This window comes from Felis catus, chromosome E3, assembly GCF_018350175.1.
Source record: "Felis catus isolate Fca126 chromosome E3, F.catus_Fca126_mat1.0, whole genome shotgun sequence".
Classification (NCBI taxonomy): domain Eukaryota; kingdom Metazoa; phylum Chordata; class Mammalia; order Carnivora; family Felidae; genus Felis; species Felis catus.
The window spans coordinates 14061708-14074663 of NC_058383.1; the positions used below are offsets into that span (position 1 = coordinate 14061708).

Consider the following 12956-nt stretch of genomic DNA (forward strand, 5'->3'; position numbering starts at 1 on the left):
CAAGCGCCTTAGCTGCCACTGGAGAAAATCTTTCTTTCCCGGAGATAAATCAACCCACCGATGTGACGTAAAACCATAAGCGACCCATGAATTTGTTATATCTCTTTAGAGTCCTGCAGCCGTAGGCACTGTGGACCGCTTAACCCTCCTGCCCCCATTTGCTTCCCTAGGATAACAATTTTCGCATCGAAACGAGAGAAAAGACTGCCACGGCCGGTGAGACACCAAGAGGAAGCAAACCGTGTTGAGTCGTTGATTCGCTTCTGAAAGTAAAGATGACCGCAGCCAAATTCTAAACCCAAGCAGTGTTGCTGGGTCAGGAAACGGCAATAAAGCTGTCTATTTCCAGCTTTTTCTGCGTGAGTGTGATGTGTTTCAGGGGACTCAATTTAGAGAACAGCCAGAGGACCCTTTGCAAGACTTTTGTGGTCAACCGGGTTCTGTGGACACCCTGCGATCCGGGCAGAGTGGGGAGGCCATTAGCAGTCTACACTACTGCAGGCTAAGTAATCACTTCTCTGGGGCCTCAGCTCAAAGTCTTGAGATGCGAGCCCCTGTTTCAGACGTGGCCACTTTGGGAGCCAATTCCGCCAGAGCGGATTAAAGGCGCGAGTGGTAGAACAAATCTCTTCTTCTATTAAAGGCATCTTATCCTTGCCTTTTGAAGATATGACACTGCTAAGCCACAGTCACCAGCATGTAAACTAGGAGCTGTTTTCCCAGGAGTGGAGAGGGATTTATCCCGTTCCATCCACACGTTCTGGCCTGCTGCTTCTGCGAGAATTGTCAGGCACCTGGCCAAGGTCAAGAGAACCGTCCTTGCTCCAGAGGCTGGGACTCAACAAACAGGCTGAGAGAGGGAGGGACGCTGTGATCCCTTCAGCCAGCAAAGCTCATCAAGCCCCAGGGGCAGAGGCAACGATGGGGGGAGAGAAATCTCCGTTGGAGGAAATATCACCTCGATTTGCCTCATCGTGAAGCCCTCGACACCATCCCTTTTAATCACAGCATTCTCCACGAAGCCTTTAATAAATGGCCCCATCCTTCCATTTAGTAACATCCTCAACTCCTTCTTGGGGGAAAAGGCTACAGGGATTGAGACACAGGCTACAGGGATTGAGGGTATACGAAGGAAGTATAGACCTAAATAGACCTAAGTATAGACCTAAGTATAGACCTAAGTATAGACCTAAATAGAAGATAAGTCTGTTAGCAACCCAACAGATATATATGATTGAATAAGGAAAAAAAAAAAAAAAAAAAAAAAAAGCTATCACAGTTGGGGAGAGTGGGGGGGGGGTGTCCCGTTCCCCAAAATCAGAATTTGATTTATCACAAATACTCATTGTTCTTGAGTCCCCCCCCACCCCCCCCGAATTATATTAATTCTTCAGGATAAACCAACATCTTCTAGATCAATTTTTTTTTTTTTCATATGGAACATCATAGGAAGGACAAAACAAGAGTTTCAGCATTGGGTCTGTAGTAACGCAGGGGTGAGTTTTTATAGCCGTCTCCCCTGGCGTTCCTCAGTGTAAGCAGAGGGGCCGTCTGCCGCGGGAGTGAAACAATATAGCCGTTTCCAAGAGTTGGGTCTAACATCCTCAAGCGGCGGTATAGACCAGAATCATCTGCGGAGCTTGTTAAAAAATATAGATACTGGGGCCCCTCGCCATAGATTCAGACTCAGCCAACTGGACCGGGCAGCTGTATTTTTAACAATCTCCCCAGGTGACCCCGGTATCTGCCGAAGACTGAAAAAACCTCTGGTCTCTTCAGGTTCTGGACCTTCAACTTTTCCAGGCCATTCGTTCTACCGGCCAGGGTTCTTCTCTGGGGGCTTGTTTTTATATTTGCGAGACATGTTGAGATACTTTAGGTAATTGCTTCAAAGGACACCCCGCTGGACTTCTCCCAGTAAACAACCAAATCAATAATCTCTAGACATTTAAAGCTTTACTTTTATATACCAGACCAACAAACGCAAGAAGGAAGTTTCCCCCATGTCTAGAATTTTCGCAGATTTAAATTGGATGGCATGAATTAAAGTTGAATTCATTAAACACCAGGAAGGTAATTATGTTTGAGAAGATATAAATGCTTTCCCCTGTGGCTAGGAAGAAAGGCACATTAGAATCTCTACTGGATTCATTTCCCTTTCTCCTTGTAAAAATTTTCCCTTTCCAGGATGCTTTTTGTGCGTCTGCATAGGGCTCCCGTTTGAGTAATTTGGCTGAAGTGGCCAGGTGAAAAGGAGTCACTGTGGTAAAAAAAAAAAAAAAAAAAAAAAAAAAAAAAAAAAAAAAAAAAGTTAATTACGTTGTTTCTTATTAATTAAATAAGTAGCATGCATGTTTAACAAAAACTGGTCTTAAAAACCCACAAAACTGTTTGTACGTGCATACAACGGTTGTTAGATGAATCATGAAATATGGAGCAAAAGATATATTCAAATATCCATGAGTGGAGGTGGCTAATTATGTTCACAGGATGGGATCATGTCGTCATTAAATGTAGTCCAGTCACCATTAAAAGGAAGAAAGTTCTGATAGATGCCACAAAGTGGATGAAGCTCTAACATATTATGCCACGAGAGAGGGATGACATTAGCAAAATGGCGGAACAGGAGGTTCTCAGCTCACATTCCCCCGGACACAAGTAATAATCTGGCAGCCATTCGTGAACAAAAGTGCCTTTGTGGGAGCTTTGGAAACCAGAAAGAAGGTTGCAAAACCCTAGTGAAGCGCAAGGCTGAAGGGAGCTGAGGTGAGAAGGCTTGCCCACGTCCTAGTGGCAGCCTTGTTGAATGTGGTCCACTGCAGAGGGATAGCAGTGCCAATGCCATCCCCTTATGGGCCCAGCTCTAGCTCCCCTTGGCCATCGTTCTGCAGCCATCCCCAAGTGCCAAGGGACCCGAGAGGAGCTACACCTACCCATGACCTTGGTAAGAGGCTCGGCACGCTTGGCATTAACTGCAGATTCTGAGGCAGCCCTGTGACTCAGCTATGGCCCTGCTCTCCCGTGGTCCAGAGTCAGCTCTGCCTGCCTTGGGACCCAGCTCTGCCAGTCCCAGATACGCTCCTGGGATCAGGGCCATCGAACTCAGTCCTGACGGTGGGCCCTGAGGCAGCCCTGTGACCGGCCCCAGCTCTACTTTCCTGCAGTCTCAGAGTCAGTTCTGCCTCAGAGGCCCAGCCAGGGACCTGGCGGGAGCATGCTCAGGGACACAGCCAGAGCCAGACCCAGCTGCTCCCCTGATAAGAGGCCTGCTATTTGCAGATCTGGAAGTGGCTCTGAGAACTGGCTCTCTGGAGCCTTCTTGACTATGGTCCTGTCGGTATTTCCTTCCACCTAGGGATCCAGCCGGAACCATTCACCCACACCTTTGGTAGCAGGCTGTCCAGCCATGTACCCATCCATACACCTGGCAGCGGGTACCTGACCCAGCTCCAGCCCACTCAACTGTGATTCCAGACGCAGTCCCGGCAGGAGAAGGTATTTACCTGCTAAAATTGGTCTATAAAGATGTGTTTGCTCCTTCAAGTGAAGGAGCATCGTAGACATCAATGTAAGTCTATGTAAATAGTGAAAAAAATTGAGCAAACATGACACGACCAAAGGAAATTAATAAAGCTCTGGTAACTGACCTCAAAGAAATAGAGACCTATGAATCGCCTAACAAAGAATTTAAGATAATGGTTTTAAGAAAGATCGGCAAACTACAAGAAAATACAGACAAGCCAACAAAATCAGGAAAATACATGAGCAAAATGAGAAGTTCATCAAAGAGGTAAAAACAAAAAAGAACCAAACAGAAATTATGGAGCTGAAGAATACAATGAATGAAATGAAAAATGCAGTAGAAAGCTTCAATAGGAGAAAGAATCTGTGAAGAAAGTACAAGAAAAAAAATCAGTGAGTTCAAAGACAGATCATTCGAAATTATCCAATCAGAAGAGAAAAGAGAAGAAAGAATAAAATAGGATCAACCCAAAGAAGATTACCCTGAGACACATTATAATTAAATTATCAAAAGTCAAAGACACAGGGATGCCTGGGTGGCTTAGCTGGTTAAGTGTCTGACTTCAGCTCAGATCGTGATCTCACAGTCCATGAGTTCAAGCCCCACATCGGGCTCTGTGCCGACAGCTCAGAGCCTGGACCCTGCTGCAGATTCTGTGTCTCTCTCTCTCTCTGCCCCACTCGCACTCTGTTTCTCTGTCTCTTTCTCAAAAATAAATAAACATTAAAAATTAAAAAAAAAAGTCAAAGAGAATTTTGAAAGCAGTAAGAGAGAAATGACTTGTCACATACAAAAGAACGCCCATATGTCCATCAGTAATTTCTCAGAAGAAACCTTGCTGCCAGGAGAGAGTGGGATGATATATTCAAGAGCTGAAAGATAAAACTCCCAACCCCCAATTCTATACCCACCCAAGCTATCCTTCAGAAATGATGGAGAGATAAAAAATTTCTCGGAGGAACAAAATCTGAGGGAGTTCAACGCCACCAGATCTATCTAACAAAAAATGCTAAAGGGAGTTCTTCAAGTCGAAACAAAGATGTTAATTAGTAACACGCAAACATACGAAAGTATAAAGGTCACTGGTAAAAGTAAGTATATAGTCAAATTCAGAATACTCTAATATTGTAGTGGGGGCATATACATCTCTTATAACTTTAGTATAAAATTTAAAAGATGAAAGTATTAAAAATAGGCAATGGTTTCTTCATGGGTACAGAGCATAAAAAGATGTAAATTGTGGCATGAACAACATAAAATTTTGGGAGTAATAAGCTATTAAATGTTTTATACAAGCCTCATGGTAACCACAAGAAAAAGTCTCTAGTAGGTACACAATGATAAAGAAAAGGAAGTAAAGCATGCTGTTACAACAAATCCTCACAAGGGAGGATGGCAACAGAAGAAGAAAAGGACAAGAGAGCTATAAAACATTCAGAAGACAACACCATGGAGGTTAAGTACTTACATCTGAATAAATTAAAGATAAAATAGATTCGATTTTCCAATCAAAGGGTATAGAGTGATTGAATGGATTAAGAAAAAACAAAAACGAGGGGTGCCTGGGTGGCTCAGTCGGTGAAGGCACCGACTTTGGCTCAGGTCACGATCTCCCAGTTTGTGAGTTTGAGCCCAACACCAGGCTCTGTGCTGACAGCTCAGAGCCTGGAGCCTGCTTTGGATTCTGTGTCTCCCTCTGTCTCTTCCCCTCCACTGTTTGTGCTCTGTTTCTCTCTCTCAAAAATAAATGAACATTAAAAAAAAAAAAACCTAGATCTAATTATACGCTGCCTATAGGAGACTCACTTTTACTTTAAGAAAACATATACGCTGAAGGTGAAGGGACAGAAAATATATTCCATGTAAATGGTAACCAAAAGGGAGTAAGTGTGGCTATATTTATATCAGACAAAATAGACTTCAAGTCAAAAACTGTCACAGAGACAAAGAAGGTCATTATATATTAACAAAAGGGTCAATTCAACAAGAAGATATGAAATTACAAATATATATGCATCCAGCATCAAAGCACCTGGATATATAAAGCAAACATTGACATATCTGTGGAGAGAGATAGACAGCTATACAATATTTGTAGAAGACATCAATACCCCACCCTCTAATGGATAGATCATCTAGACAGAAGATCAGTCAGGAAACAGTCGAACTGGACAACACTGTAGACCAAATGTAGACATATACAGAACTTTCCACCCAATAGCACAAGAATACATGTTCTCAAGTACACGTGGAATGTTTTCCAGGATAAATCACATGCTACGTCATAAAACATGTCTTAACAAACTCAAGAAGAATCATTCCAAGTATCTTTTGTGACCAAAAATGGAAGGAAGCTAGAAATCAGTAACAGAGAGAAAACAAGACAATTCACAAATATGTAGAAACTAACAAACACACTCTTGAAAAAACATTGTGGCAAAGAGGAAATCAAAAGGGAATTTAAAACATCTTGAGACAAATTAAAATGAAAGTGCAACATACCAAAACCTATGGGAGGTAGCAAAAGCAGTTCTAGAGGGAAGTTTATATTAATAAGTTCCAACATTAAGAAAAAAGGAAGAGTTCAAATAAATCATCTAACTTTACACTTCAAAGAACTAGGAAAAGAAGAAAATCTAAGCCCGATGTTAGCAGAAGAAAGGAAACAATAAATGGCTTCATGAATGAATTCCACCAAACATTCAAAGAAGAATGAATACCAATCCTTCTAAAACTATCCAAAAAATAGAAGAGGGAGGAACACTTCCAAACCCTTTAAGAGGCTAGCATTACTTTGATACTAAAACCAAAGACACTACAAGAAAAGAAAACAACAGGCAAAAATCTTTGGTGAATAAACCAAATTGAACAGCACATTAAAAGCATTATACGCCATGACCAAGTGGGGTTTATCCTTGGGATGCAAGTATGGTTCAACATATGCAAATAAACCAATGCCATACATTACAACAACAAAACGAAAGAGAAAACCACATAATCACCTAGGACGAAGCATTTCAAAAGTTCAACATCCATTCATGATGAAAATTTCTCAACAGAATAGCTATAGAAAGAACCTACCTCAACACAATAAAGGCCGTATACGAAAAGCCCACCCCTAATGTCATAATCAATACAGAAAACATTGAAAGCTTTTCCTCTGCGATCCAGTAGAAGGCAAGGATGTCCCCTATCACCACTTTCATTCAACATAGTACTTTAAGTCCTAACCTGAGCAATGGTACAAGAAAAAGGATAAAAGACATCTCAATCAAAAAGGATGAAGTAAAATGATCTCTGTTTGCAGATGATGTGATCATATATGTAGAAAACCCTAAAGACTCCACAACACAACACAACAACAACACCTGTTGGAATAAATAAATTTGGTAAAGTTGCAGAATACAAAATCAACACACAAAAATCAGTTGAGTTTCTAAATATGAACAATAAGCTATCTGAAAGGGAAATTAAGGAGAAAAATCCATTCACAATAGCAACAAGAAGAATAAAATACCTAGGAATAAACTTAGCCAGGGAGGTGAAAGTCATGTACACTGAAAATTCTAGAACATTGGTAAAGGAAATTAAAGAAGATATAGATACATTGAAAGACACCTCATGTTCATGGAATGTAAGCGTTAATAATGTTAAAATGTTGGGGCGCCTGGGTGGCGCAGTCGGTTGAGCGTCCGACTTCAGCCAGGTCACGATCTTGCGGTCCATGAGTTCGAGCCCCGCGTCGGGCTCTGGGCTGATGGCTCATTGCCTGGAGCCTGTTTCTGATTCTGTGTCTCCCTCTCTCGCTGCTCCTGCCCCGTTCATGCTCTGTCTCTCTCTGTCCCAAAAATAAATAAATGTTGAAAAAAAAATTTTTTTTAAAATGTCCATACTACTCAAGGAGATCTATAAATTTCTAATAAATCCTGATGACATTCTTTAGAGAAATTCATATTTCCCAAAAATTCATATAGAGCCACAGAAGGCCCCAAATAGCCAAAGCAATCTCGTATAACAACAAAGCTGGAGGCATCACACTTCCTGATTTCAAAATATATTGCAAAGCTACGGTATTCAAAACAGCACGGCACTAGCATAAAAACAGCTGTAGTAGACCAATGGAACAAAAAAAGACCAGAAATAAATCTACACATCCACAGTCAACTGATCTTCAATAAAGGTACTAAGGACATACAATGGGGAAAGGATAGTCTTCTCATTAGATGTCGTTATAGGTCATTCATTCACAAGACAAGTCTTAACAAATTCAAGAAGAATCCTTCCAAGTATCTCTTCTGCCTAAAACGAGATGAAGCTAGAAATCAGTAAGAGCAAGAAAGCAAGTCTTATTTGGTTTTGGGGAAACTGAACATCTACATTCAGAAGAATGAAATTAGACTCATCTCACACAACATGCAAAAATCAACCTGAAATGGATTTAAGTCTTTTTTTTTAATTTTTTAACGTTTATTTATTATTGAGAGACAAAGTGAGATAGAGCATGAGCATGGGAGGGGCAGAGAGAGGAGGAGACACAGAATCCGAAGCAGGCTTCAGGCTCCGAGCTGTGAGCACAGAGCCCGACGCGGGGCTGAAACCCACCAACGGTGAGATCCTGACCTGAGCCGAAGTCGGACGCCTAACCGACTGAGCCACCCAGGCGCCCCGAAATGGATTTAAGTCTTAAACTTAAAGTCTGGAACAGTGTAACCACTAGAAGAAAACAGGGGAAAAACTTCCTGACATTGGACTTGGCGATGATTTTTGGACTGTGACGCCAAAATCACGTGCAACCAAAGCAAAAAATAGACAGGTGGGATTGCATGCAACTCAAAACCTCTGTGCAGCAAAGAAAACAATCAACTGCCTGAAAAGACAACCTAAAGAATGAAAGAAAATATTTGCCAACCATATATCTGGTAAGGGATTGATATCTCTACCCAATATCCTGCCCAAACAATAGCAAAAATGATAGATAAATAAACCTCATTTATTGAGCTGAGTATTTTGCCAAGCACTGTGCTGGGTTACCCTGTGGGCTAGAGATCATGTTTGTTTTCCAGGTCACATGAATCTGGCTTTACAACGGAAGATACTGAAACCCAGATCAGAAAAGCAAAAGAGCAGTTTTTGTGGGTTTCGTGGCAGGGCACCCGACTATGGAGACAAGGCATTCCAAGGAAACCATAGTCTATAACATCCAAATGGCTGGAACTTCCTACGTATTCCAGGGTGGACACCACATTGGCCCCACGTGTGACTAATAATGGGCAAACTGGCTGAGTAGAAGGCTTCGATTTGTCCTTTCTGGTATCACGTAAACACACACTAACATGTGTAGGGATGTAGATTCTGTATCTGCTTCTCCCTGAGATTCCCATGGGGTCCTGAAATATCAGTCTCACCTGCCAAGCTTTTCCTCCCAAATTCGGTTCCAGACCCTGGGAAGACCTTCCCAAAGGCAGGATCTTGACAACCGCCGACCAAAGTAGCGAGTGGCACCCAAATCCTTCTGCCCTCGTTCTTTAAAGGTAATCTGAACTTGGAAAAACACACAAGGAGCAGAACTCACTGTAGAGGGAAGAAGACTGCATGGCGAGTCAGGGGGTCTGGGGCCTGGCTCTATGGGTTGACATTGGAAAGACAATCAGCCACTGCAGGGTTGAGTTCTGTGTTATTTAGGGTTCTCCAGAGAAACTGTACCAATAGGATACGTGTGTGTGTGTGTGTGTGTGTGTGTGTGTGTATAAAATGATAAGAATTGGCTCATGTGATTATGGAGGCTGAGAAGTCCCACAGTATGTGTGGTCTGCAATCTGGGGACCCAGAAAAGCCAGTGGTGTAATTGAGCGTGAGTCCGAAGGCACGAGAACGAGCGATGCCGATGTCTGAGAGCAGGAGAAGGATGACCCAGCTCGTGCAATGAGAACAAATTTGACCTTCCTCCTTTTGTTCGATTCAGGCTCTCAGTAGGTTGGGTGACACCCACTGGCATTGGCGATCTGCTTTCCTCAGTCAACCGATTCAAATGCTCATCTTTTCCAGCAACGTCCTTACCGACACACGCAGAAAGAGTGTTTTACCGGCTACCTGGGCATCCCTTCGTCCAGTGAAGTCGACCCATAAAATTAACCATGAGTCTCCTTTCTTGTAAAATCATGAAGCTGGAATAAACGACCGGTACAATCTGCTCTCTCTGAGCCAATATTCTGGGATTGCGCTTCTAACCCAGAGCGTCTCGCTGACCCTGACCCTGACTCTGCCTCTGCCCTCTCGTCTCTTTCCAACGTCCACTGTCGGTGAGAGCTCCACACGTCTGCAACAGTATTCACCGTGTTCGTGGCCGTGCTGGCTACACATTCACACTCTCCTTTGCGTGCTGACTTTTGTTCTTTAAGGGTGTCTGTGAGAGGAGGCGGGTCTGTGGTTTGATCAGACAGCCCTTCTCTGCCCACCCAAAACCCGCTGCTTGGAAAATCACAGGTAAAGCCTCTGACAGCATCATTAGTGTGAGTCAGCATCATGTTGTTCGAGCCCCCCATAACGTGGGGAGTGAAGGGTGTCATTTGCTTGAACACACACACTCTCCTGCAGAATAATTACTTTGCAACCTACACACTTTTGGGGGGGGTCAGAATTCCTCTTGAACTAAGCACTGCCTCCTTTGTCATCTTCTGTCTGAAGAAAGACTCCATAGTCAGGAACGGAAGCGTGAAAAGTGAATGGAAAAACAAATAATGCAGGGAGGCAGGATGGTTTTTGTGTCATTTGCTGCTCAAAGGCTTAGTTTGTCTCTGGGATGAGAGGACGTCCACCTGCTTCATTGTTTTGGATCCTGATACAAGCCCAACTAGGAGACCTCTCCAGCTTCCAAGCAAGTTTATTTGGCAGAAGGACAGTGCCAGGGATGGAATGGGAGACTTTCACCTGTACCTGTGTCTCCCAGTCTATTGGACTATCCCCAACCCTGGTCTGTTACTACTTCTGCTCTATGTTATGAATCATAATTTGGAAAGACATATAACTGACCATAGTACACTGCATGGGGAATCAGGGGTCCTGGGCCCCGGCTCTGCGGGTTGACCTTGGACAAGCAAATAGCCACTTCAGCCTTGGCCTCCTGTCTTGTCAAACGATAATGCTGGAATAAACAACCTATACAATGCGCTCTTCTTGGGGCCAAAATTCTGTAACTCTTCTTCTAGCTCCATTGCCTAACGTGCTCTACTGACCCTGACCCTGACTCTGCCCCCTTGCCCATTTCCTGTGCATGCTGCAGTTGAGAGCTCTGGATGTCTGAAGACCCACCGTTATTGAACACACACCACTGTGGGTTCAGTGCTCTAACACAACCCAACATACAAGACCAAGAATCCTTGCTGGTGAGATCACGACCGTTACGCTTTCTTTGCTGTATCCACAGTAGTGATTACTGGCCTTCTACTTTGGGCCTTGCTTAACACTCGTCGCTGTGGGGTGCATCTAAGGAGAACGGGACCTGGCCCCTGCAGACACAGCATTAAAGCTTCACTTGAAGATGTCCAATCCTCGTAAAATCAGGAGAGAATAGCTGAGCCTTAGTCTGCGGGCTGGAACTTGAGAATAAAAGAGGTTCATAGCAGGGAAAGAGGCATGTGGGCAGAAATGGAGGGAGGTATTTGGGAACATGGCAGGGTCGAGGCTGGCCCTTTGAGGATGGGTGGAACCTAGATAGGCAGAGAAAGAGAGGAGGAGAAACCCCCCAGCATTGAGGGGGCAGTGAAGATCCTGTGTCGTCTGGAGCAGATGATACGTGTTGGAAATGAGGTAAAGTAATATAGAGGTGGTTATAATCATACAGATGTATAACTTTTCATATTAAAGAGCTCTGAGCTGCGTTATCCAACTAAATTCTTATAACATCCTTCTGAGTTGATCTTATGATCTCTTCTTTTACAGGTGAAACAACGGGGACTCGGAGAAGTTATATAACTTTCCGATCGTCCCAGAGCTAATCCAAGTGGGAGAAGCAGAAGGCCATGGCTTCTGAGTTTAAGTCAGTGTTCCTCTTATTCTGCGATGCTTTGAGAACTGGATTAGAGTAAGCCTTAAATGATAGGTCTGACGTCAGAGAGAAAGGTCCCAGGCTCCAGACTCACAAAAGCGAGCAGCATAACTCGGATTTTTCAAGAATTTTTATCTGGCCACCTGACTCAGCATAGATCCATGGGTTTTTGTAAGGAGGTGTGCAGACGGAGCAAAGCACACTTTGGAAATGAAGGATCAGTCTGGCTACGAATTTGGAGGCAGGTTGGAGCGCAAGTGGAGAAGAAAAACTCAGCTGGAGGATGTTAAGTCAAGTAGAACTCACCACTTCAAAATTCTTCTCACTCATTTCATCTTTTATTGAGCGTCTACCATGTGTTGGGCACTAGGCCAGGGTGCTAGTGTTTCTTCTTCAATGTCACGAAGAGGTCCAACAATACCTCACCATCTTACAACCCTTTCCTTGTGTCCTTCCACTGTTCAGACCTTCAATTATAAATCTGGCCAGCAGTATTTGCTGACCAGGCCCTATGCTGAGTTAGAAGAGGCACACACAGAAAAGATAGGCTTCCAACCTCTGGTCCAGGAATGAAAAAGTCAAATAAATAATGGAACCGTGTTAAAATCAAAGCCTCTGAAAAGACGCAAAGTAGATACTGAAATTTGATACGTATTTGGAATGGCTTTTAAAATTATTGCATAGTGGTGAGACAGCAAACAATTTGCAAGACCTTCGACTTGGATCCTTACCTGTACGATAAGTAGATTCCAGATGGATGAGAGCGTTAAATACAAAGAGGAAAAGAAAACCATAGAAGAAATTCTAAGATCATGTTTCTCTCCTCTTTAGACGGGAAAGACCTTTCCAAGCATAAAAGCAAGAGACGAAACCATATAAAAATATCAATAGACCTAACTTCACAATTTTTTTTTTTAAAAAAATGTACACACAAAGAAAAATACTATAAATGATATTGATGGAGGTCTCCCAGAGCAATTTGGTGCTGTGAGTTCACAGGTTGAATGATGCCCTTTGCTAGAAACTCAGCAATGATAGATAAAACACAAAAGGCAGAACTAAAGGATAGACTGAGGCTAAGTACAAGATAAACATCTCCTTGGACTGGACGCAGCAGAAACTCAAGCCAAAGTCCTGGGCTTGCTGGACCCCCGGGTCTAGCATCAGGCTGAGTGTAGCATTCTTAAGCTACAATCACTGCTCTGTTTGAGGACGGGAGCTGGAGAGCGGCTTTCTGAACTTGATCATGAAAAGAGCCCCAAAAATAAAGCTACACACTACTACAGGTGGAACATAGTTTCAAATGACACACCTGATCAGAAACTTGTATGTAGACTAGATAAAGAACTCATACAACTCAACAATGAAAAGACAAATAACCCAATTAAA

The 12956-nt window shown here is 43.1% G+C and overlaps 1 long non-coding RNA gene across 1 annotated transcript in view; it reads right to left on the reverse strand.

Moving 5' to 3' along the window:
* Nucleotides 1-1563: 1563 nt before the first annotated feature.
* The window catches only part of LOC123382585, a 28561-nt gene continuing 17168 nt past the window's right edge, over nucleotides 1564-12956 (reverse strand). The window contains exon 3 of the long non-coding RNA XR_006591168.1: nucleotides 1564-2260. This is a non-coding gene — a long non-coding RNA (uncharacterized LOC123382585). The remainder of the gene's footprint in view (nucleotides 2261-12956) is intronic.